We start from the raw sequence: 9,945 nt of genomic DNA on the forward strand, positions 1-9,945 counted from the left end.
AGTGTGGCTATATAGACCAAACTTAGTATAAAGCCGTGTGATCAGCTTTCTTCTTCTGATTGGCTGACAAGGAAAAAAAACTGCATTTGGCTGTCCTTGTGAATCACACCAGCCCATCCCTGCCCCTGGGGTGGCAGAGTAATATGTTACATTGGGGGGAAAAAAGTCAGAATCAACAAATTCTCTAAATTTATCCAAAACATTTGGAAGCTTGTGTTTTGATTTGTAAATGCTTCGGAAAGGTCCATTCCCACTTTGTATTTTGGCAGTTCATATCTTTTAATCTCAGAAAATTTCCAAAATCTGAAATGATGTCTGGAATTTTGCACATCTCTAATAAAGTGGTGAACTACAATTCACAACATCGTGGGTCAACCCCCCCCCCCCCCCCGCCCAACAAACCCCACCCGTACTCAAAGTTGGTTATGTTGTGTATGCTTATGTTTTATCCAGATCCATCGTCGGTTGGGTTCACAGTACTCTTTGATAGTGGGTGAACTATAACTACAAAAATCCAGGGTCAATCCTCTCTGGATGTAGGGTGAACTACGATTTGTCTCATGGTGAATCAGTCCACTCAAACCTCTCCATTATTTCTGTTGGTCCTGGAGGTTCTATGTGCGAGGTTTGCTCCAGATCCGTCATCGATGGAGTTCATAGTGCTCTCTGGGGGCAGGGTGGACTACAACTTCCATCATTTAGCATTATCTGTTGGTCTGTTGGTCATGGGGCTTCTGTGTGTCAGGTTTGGTTGAGATCCACCATCGGTGGGAATCAAAATGATCTCTGAGTTCAGAGTGAACTACAACTCTCACCCTAGTGTGTCAGTCCCCCAAACCTCTCCAGTATTTTCTTTTGGTCAATTGGGGGTTTGTGTGCCAAGTTTGGCTCAGATCTGTTGTCAGTGGGGCTCACAGTGGTCTCTGAAAGTGGGAGTCAATAGGAAATTGGCCACAAACATACATCGTTGTCTATACACTCACTTTTATTATATACTATATCTTAGGCACCTGGCAACAGTCAGATTAGGTAATTTGAAATGCTGTGTATTAGAAAAAGTCAGTCTTTGCTTTTGTTTTTTATGAATGCCCCCATTAGAAAATGCAATTGATGTGGGTGAGCTACAACTCCCCTCAAATTCTGCTAGTATTCAAAGTTGGTCATGTCATGTATGCGTTTCAGGTTTAGTCGAGATTGAACATCAGTTGGGTTCAGAGTAATCCCTGTATGTGTGAACTATAACTCTCAACCTCCCAACCTCCAAGATGAATCCTTTTCTAACCCTGTCAGTATTCAGTGTTGAGTATGTGTGTCAAATATGGTCCAGATCCGTTGTCAGTTGGGTTCATAGTGCTCTTTGAATGTGGGTAAATTACAACTCCCAAAATCATGGATCATTTCCCGCCAAACTCTGTCAGTATTCAAAGTCAGTCATTTTCAATCTGTGAGCTACGTTTGGTCCAGATCCATTGTGGGTTGGGTTCACAGTGCTCTCTGGATGGAAGTGAACTATAACTCACAGCATCCAAGGTCAATTCTCCTCAAACTTCACCAAGATTCACAGTTGGTCATATTTTGTGTGAGTGCCAAGTTTGGTCCAAATCCATCTTCAGCTGGATTCATGGCGTTTTTTTTTATTTTGGGTGTACTACAATGTCACGCTTACTTCAAACGATCAGCATGAACACAGACCAAAGGCAGCTGCTATCAAAACCAATCTTTATTGAAGAACACACGACTTGGGAAAGTCGAGAATGACATAATGTTTACATACAATCATTTTTATTACCTTTGTTACAACGTCATACCACACGTAAATATCATCACCCAAACCACACCCCATGTATCATATAACAATCACTACAACACAAACTACTCATTAAAATTGTTTTAATTCTCACTCCAGAATTTCCCATGCTTTGCTGCCAGGTGTCCGTAGGCGCTATCGAAGAGTGCATATTGTTATGGCTCCGATTCAAGAGCTTGCAGACTTAGCTCTTGGAATCGGTCCCATGACATGGTGCCCCCCCTTTCGCCGATCTCTTCTTCTGTACCTCGGTTGCCTTGACTCTGAAACAGAATAAACATGAACACTATGTATCCATTTTATCCAAAGTACCTATATACTTTTTCAATAAGCTGCGATGGAACACAGGGTGTATTTTCCCTAGGCTTTTTGGTAATTGTAATTGGAAAGTCACTTCGTTTATGATTTCCTGTATTCTGAAGGGCCCGATGAACTTGGGGCTCAGCTTTTTTGAGGGCAGACCCAGTTTTATGTTTTTTGTACTTAGCCATACTAGGTCCCCCTTTTCCAATTTATCGCCCTCCCTTCTTTTTCGATCTGCGAAGGTTTTATATTTTTTATGCGCTTCCTTTAAGGATGCAGTCACTTGGTCCCAACATTCTTGCATCTGAGTTTTCCATTTTCCCGCCCCTGTTTCTCCATTCTCTGGCCACTTTGGCAATTGGGGCAAAGGCTGAATTTCGTGCCCATAAATTACTTCAAATGGAGTTTTATTAGTTGCGGAGTGGATTGTAGAATTAAAGGCTAGTTCAGCAAATGCTAGCCACTTAGACCAATCATTTTGTCTCTTATTTGAGTATATGCGAAGGAACTGCCCAAGTGTCTGTTGGGTACGCTCTACCGCACCATTTGTCATAGGGTGGAAAGCGGAACTCATGCTCCTTTCCGCTCCTAATATTTCTAAGAATTTCCCCCAGAATTTTGCCGTGAATTGGACACCCCTGTCACTGACCACCCTGCTAGGACATCCGTGTAGCTTGTAAATGTGGTTTATGTATAAGTCAGCTAGTTTTTCTGCTGACGGTAGCTTTGCAAGCGCTATAAAGTGAGCTTGTTTGGAAAACAAGTCTAACACAGTCCATATATAACGATGCCCCTTGCTGACAGGTAATTCTCCCACAAAGTCCATGGCCACACATTCCCAAGGTCTGGTAGGTTCTGCCACAGGTTGCAATAGTCCCATAGGTTTGCCTCCCCGCGATTTGTTCATGGCGCAATCGTCACATTGGGTAACATAATTTTTTATGTCCTTTCTCATCCCTGGCCACCAACAATGTCTCGCTACGGATTTCGTCGTTTTTGTAATCCCCATATGTCCTGCGCTTTGTTTATTATGAAAACGGTGTAAAATCCTAGCCCTCAATATCGCAGGGATGTACAATTTCCTTTTTACAAACCATAATCCCCCCTTTTGTTCCCCTTTTTCTGCGTTGGATAAAATCCATTGGTCCCCTCCGTATGATTGCGCCAGTTCCTTTTCCCAAATACCTCCTTCGTTAATTTTAACCGCAGCCAAGTTCTCTCTTTCCTTTTGTGCCCTCGTGCCGACTGCTAACCCCCATTGTTTTTCGGAAAATAAAGTTCCTTCCTTTGCTGCGGCTATATTCTCATGTTGAGGCATGCGCGAAAGGGCATCGGCCAGAATGTTTTGTTTCCCTTGGAAAAACTTTAATTGGAAATTAAACCTACTGAAGTACTGTGCCCATCTAATTTGTTTGGGAGATAATTTTCGTGGGGACTTCAAGTACTGGAGATTTCTATGATCAGACCAGACTTCGAATGGGATTTTGCTTCCTTCGAGGAAGTGCCTCCAGCATTCCAATGCCTTCAGTATAGCTAACGCTTCCTTTTCCCATATGGGCCAACATTTTTCAGTTTCGCTAAACTTCCGGGATAAATACCCACATGGTTTCAAATTCCCATTTTGGTCCTTTTGCAATAATACTGCCCCATATGCACAGTCCGAAGCATCACAATGTATTATGAAAGGGCTCTGCACGTCTGGGTGTATTAGGATGGGTTCCTCCGTAAAGCGTTCTTTTAGAGTCTCAAAAGCTTTTTGGCATTCTGGCGTCCAACTCAGTTTAGCGCCAGGGGCTTTTACTTTTGCCGTTTCCCCTTTCCCTTTTGTTTTCAAAAGTTCGGTAAGGGGTGCAGCCAGTTGAGCAAAGTCCTTTATGAACGATCTATAGAAATTTGCGAATCCTAGGAACGATTGCAATTGCCTCCTTGTTTGAGGGACTCCCCATTCCCTTACGTCCGATACTTTGGACGGGTCCATAGCTAATCCATCTGAAGATATCCGATACCCCAAAAAGTCAATTTGTGTCTTGTTGAATTCACATTTGGAAAATTTTGCATACAGTTTAGCTTCCCTTAGCTTTTGCAAGACTTCCCGGACCAATTCAGTGTGCTGTTTTCTGTCCTCGCTTACGATAAGGATGTCGTCTAAAAATACAAATACTCCCCGGTATAACAGTGGACGTAGGATTTCGTTTATGAGCTGCATGAAGCAGGAGCCGCCGTTTTTTAATCCGAAAGGCAAAACTAAATATTCAAAAAGTCCGAAAGCGCAGGAAAATGCAGTTTTCTAAGTATCCTCGGGTTTAATTCTTAATTTATGGTAAGCTTCGATCAAATCAAGCTTGATAAATATGCTCCCCTTCTTCAACACAGTAATTAGTTCCTTTACTAAGGGCATAGGGTACTTATTATCCTTCGTAATCGCATTCAAATTTCGATAGTCAATGCACAGTCTGAACGAATTGTCTTTCTTTCTCCTAAATAACACGGGGGCTCCCAAAGGGGAGTTGGAAGGCTTAATGAATCCCCGTGCCAGATTTTTATCAATATACTTCCTCAATTCCTCTTTTTCCTGAACAGACATGGGGTAAACTTTGGGTTTTGGTAAATTTGCCCCTGGGGTTATTTCGATTCCCACTTCTATATTCCTTTTGGGAGGCAATTTGCTTGCTTCTTTTTGATTGAACACATCCACAAAGTCCCTGTATTCCGGGGGCAATAGTTCTTGGCTTACTTCTTCCGACTCATCTCCCTCACTCTCTTCCTCTGCTATCTTGCCTATCTCCCATTCCGTTTGTTGTTCTTTAAAAGACATGCTCTTTCCCCTCCAATCTACTTCGGGGTTTGCCTGCTCTAGCCACGGGATTCCCAGTATGACATTATACGTGGCGATAGGGGCTATTACAAAGGATATTCTTCCCTCCCATTTGCCTATTTTACATGGGATCCCCTGTATTTCCTTCGTGGATATTTCCCCAGCAGCAACCGATCCGTCCAATTGCGAGAACGCAATCGGAACTTTAAGTGCAGTTTGCTGGCATTTTAGCGCCTCCGCTAATTCTGGAGTTATAATGTTCCTAGAGCAGCCGCAATCCACGAATGCTCTACAGGTGGCTCGATTCTCTAGTCCCGATAAGCAGATTGGCACTACCATCATGCGTTTGTCTTGACTCACCAGCTGCTCCGGAGGCTCTGGGGCTTGCATCTCCTCCTCCGCTCGTCTCCCGGCCGCTGGCGTGAGTTTCGTGGCTTTGGGCGGTTCTCCCTTCCGGGCCCAACATTCTGCCGCCCGATGGCCCGTCTTCCCACACAGAAAGCAACCTGGCTTGGGCCTGTTGTCGTCGCCTTTGGATGTGATTCCGGGCCGCCCTCCGGGTCGCTCTTGCTTCCTCGTTTCCCCATGACCTCTCGCTGTCGGTCGCTGCTGGGCGCCGCCGCTCCGAAAGCACTTTATTTGGGACAGGGTAGATTCGACGCGCCCTGCTAGCTGAATCCAACCCTGTAACGTCTCTGGATCATCTCTGTGCGCCGCCCAGCTAAATACCTCGGGGCGCAGTCCTTCTTTAAATATTTCCACTTTTGCCACTTCAGACCACTCTGGTACCTTTTCCGCGAGATGGAGGAATTCTTCTGCGTACTCGGGTACCGTCTTGTCCCTTTGCTTAATGACTTTTAATTGGTCGCGAGCTCTTAATTGCTCCAGCGGGTCTCTAAAACGGTTCTCTAGTGCGACTAGAAATTGGGGCACTGATCTCAAGCACGGGTCGTGCCTGGCGTGTAATTGCACATACTAGCTGGCCGCCCCCCTTTTGAGGGTATTTCCGATGGCCCGAACCATGCTTCCTTCGGAGGGGAATGTATGCGCGTTATCCTCCATGTATCCTCTGATGCCAATGAGGAAAAAGTTCAATTCGGATGATTCCCCTCCGTATTCCAGTTTAAGCTCCTCTCTCCTAGGCATCCATTCTGCGGTACATTGCCTTTGAACGGGTGGCCTGGGAAGAGGTTGCATCAGGTTCCCCTGAACTGACCCTTTGACCACGCCGCGCCCCAGCCCGGCGGTCGCCCCCCGCGGTCCTCGGAATTCCGCCGCTGCCGTCGGCCCTTCCATCCATCTAAATGTAGGCCCTGCTGTAGCCCCTTCGTTCTGTCTTCCGTCGTCAGATGGCGCATCTTCTCCGTCCCCGTGGGTCTCCGTTTCCTCTCCGCCCTCCTCCACCAACCTGCTGGACCCGATCCCGGGTCCCAGCGGTATTTCGACTCCGATACCAATTCGGGGGGTTGGGATCCTTGTTGGGGTTGGCGGCCTCAGAGTTCCCAAGGTTCGCTGGCGATCCACCTCCCGCGCCATCCTCTCTCGGAACTCCAGCTCCTGCCAGTACTCCTCGTCTCCATCACCGCCTACTGCCGTTGGGCTCTGCGTTGACGCGCGCTGGCCCCTCTGGCTCCAGGCTTCATCCTTGCCCGGTCCTCTTTCGGTGCCGTATTGGGTGGGCTCCCTCTGGAGATTCTCTTCCAACAACGGCACCAATATTCCCATGGTTTCTGACAGCCGTGACAAGTTGGTCTCTAAGATGGACAACCGTAGCGCCACGGTCTCCGGCATGCTCCCCCCGGACCCCCAACTGGTCTCCGCAGCCGCTGAGACTCCTCTCCCTCCTCTGGGGATCCTCTGGGTCACTCCATTCGGCCTGGGGTAGCCGGTGGAGGAAGCGATGGCCTGTAGCGTTTCCTCTCCCAGCGGCCGGACATCTGGTAAGGGGCCCTCTGCCCCCCTCGGGCTCCGATCGCCCCCTCCACTCATTTTCACTTCACTGCGGCTCCGCAGGAGGGTGAGAATGGGATTCTCGACTTAATGTCACGCTTACTTCAAACGATCAGCATGAACACAGACCAAAGGCAGCTGCTATCAAAACCAATCTTTATTGAAGAACACACGACTTGGGAAAGTCGAGAATGACATAATGTTTACATACAATCATTTTTATTACCTTTGTTACAACGTCATACCACACGTAAATATCATCACCCAAACCACACCCCATGTATCATATAACAATCACTACAACACAAACTACTCATTAAAATTGTTTTAATTCTCACTCCAGAATTTCCCATGCTTTGCTGCCAGGTGTCCGTAGGCGCTATCGAAGAGTGCATATTGTTATGGCTCCGATTCAAGAGCTTGCAGACTTAGCTCTTGGAATCGGTCCCATGACACTACAATTTCCAAAACCATGAGTCAATTTTCCCCAAATTCCACCAGAATTTAAAGTTTCTCATGATGGGTGTGTGTGTGCCAAGTTTGGTTCAGACCCATTGGTTGGATTCACAGGGCTCTCTGGATGAAGATGAGTTACAGCTCTCAAAATTCAAGGTCAACTTCTCCAAGTCATGCAGGTATTCAAAGTTGGCCATGGGGGGTATGCAAGCCAATGCTAGTCCAGTCTCATCACCAGTTGGGTTCACAGCAGTCTTTGGATGGGAGTGAACTATAACTTTCCAGGGTCAATGTCATTTTTCCTTGAAATCCTACTAGAATTCAAAGTTGGCCAAGTTTGGTCTGTGCACTAAGTTTGGTCCAGATTTAGCATCTGTTAGGTTTCTAGTGCTCTTTGAATGTGGGTGAACTATAACTTCCTGAATCTAAGGTCAACTCCCTCCAAACCCTGCCAGTATTCAAAGTTGATCATGTTGGGTTTGCATGTCAAGTTTGGTCTATATCCATTGTCGGTTGGGTTTAGCGTATTCTCTAATATGGGTGAACTATAACTCCTGAACTCCAAGGTCAACCTCCCCCCCCCACAAAAAAAACCCCATTCAGTATTTTCTGTTGGCCAAGGGGGGGGGGGGGTTCTATGTGCCAGGTTTGGTCCAGATCCTTCATTGGTGGAGGTCACAGGATTCTCTGAAAGTGGGAGCCAATAGGAAATGGAGCCCCCATACATGTATACACATACAGTTAAAGGTAAAGGTTTCCTCCGACATTAAGTCTAGTCATGTCTGACTCTGGGGGTTGGTGCTCATCTCCATTTCTAAGCTGAAGAGCCGGCGTTGTCCGTAGACACCTCCAAGGTTATGTGGTCAGCATGACTGCATGGAGCGCCGTTACCTTCCCGCTGGAGCGGTACCTATTGATACTCACATTTGCATGTTTTTGAACTGCTAAGTTGACAGAAGCTGGGGCTAACAGCAGATACTCATTCTACTTCCCGGATTCGAACCTGCGACCTTTTGGTTCGCAAGTTCAGCAGCTCAGCACTTTAACACACTGTGCCACCGGAGTTATATAGATACTAGATATAGATATAGAAATAGATGCTTGAGACTAAAAATGTATTAAATCTGGCACCTAAAAGATAGCATAACATAAGCAAACTTCCTTGAAAAAAGAGAATTCCATCATGAAGATGCCACCAGAAACACACTCAGATATATCAACCCTACCTGAAAATGCAGTCTTTGCCCTCCCCTGTTAACTGGAAACAGTAATCAAAGAAAAGAGGCAGGAAAACCTATTGGAGACATTCCACAGAATAACCCATTGGCCAAGGAAAGGGACCAATGTTCCGAAAAGAAGTGGAAGTGCTTAAAATAGTGGTTTTCATATTTTGGTCCTCCAGGTATTTCAGACTTCAGAAGCTCCAGCTATCTTAGCTAATAGTCTGAAGATCAAAATTATTGAATTAACAAGGTTTGAGAATTTTAGGATATGTTTCTAGATATGCTTTAGAATACGTTCCAGATTGCTTCTGGAACATGGCCTTATAGCCCAGAAAACTCACAACAACCCAGTGATTCCGGCCATGAAAGCCTCCAACAACACAACTTTTGGATATTCCTGATCCTCAACTTACTTCATTAAAGCCACTGCATTTTTTTTTTGCATAGGTTCTGTCTCCCATTGGACAAGAAGTATCTTGTTGCCACTGCCACATTGGTTTTCCATTATGTGTCTGGATATTTCACACCAACTAATTGGTGGCAGCTAAGAGGAATTCTTAGAAGAGTTGTGGAGAGGGCTACCCACTGTCCGTACCTGGCTTCATACACTCTTCTGTGCTGAAAGTTGTCCCTACCAAATCAAATTCATTTGTGCTACAGTTCAGTTTCTTCAGTTCAACGGCCTCCATTTGTGCTGCTAAATTTTAACATCCATAATTGTTTCAAGGAATCAGGAGCAATCTGTTCATATTGAATTATTTTTGTCCCAAAGGCAATGGTGTAATTTGAGTTCATGATTCAGTTTTAATTTCAAAATAATTCTGCAATACATCCAACTTTCTGCCTGGAAGGAAATGAACTCTGTAGATAGAAATGGAAATATGCCATGGAGTTGAGAATTTTTCATTCCATGAATATATATGGCACTCATAAATGCTTGGTTTTTCATACACAGGGGGGCATGCATGTCATTAGTAAGGCTTCCTCTCTTAGTTTTCGTCTTAGTTTTCACTATTTTTTCCAGGATAGGGCAGTTCTGATTCCTGCATGTTGTTTTAAGGGCACAGAAACTATTGCTTACATGTGTCATTTTGTTCTTCTCAGATCTGGGGTATACCAATTCTTTCTTATAGCTGGGAGGATGATAAATTTGTTCTCTTTGAGATTATGGAGTTGCATGTGATGTTTCCTAGCAGAACTTTTAACCAGAGAGTTGGAATTTTGATTGAAAAAGCAAGAGCATGACAGAAAACCTTAAGAATATACAACTATCTGTACATGTTTTTGAATGAAGGCTATCGCCTTAATTTTAGGATAAACAATGAAAAGGTAATTTGTCCAATGGTATAGCAGCAAAAGAGGCCTGGAATTTGGAACATGAAATGGCATGG

Source organism: Anolis carolinensis, chromosome 2 (assembly GCF_035594765.1).
Source record: "Anolis carolinensis isolate JA03-04 chromosome 2, rAnoCar3.1.pri, whole genome shotgun sequence".
NCBI lineage: Eukaryota > Metazoa > Chordata > Lepidosauria > Squamata > Dactyloidae > Anolis > Anolis carolinensis.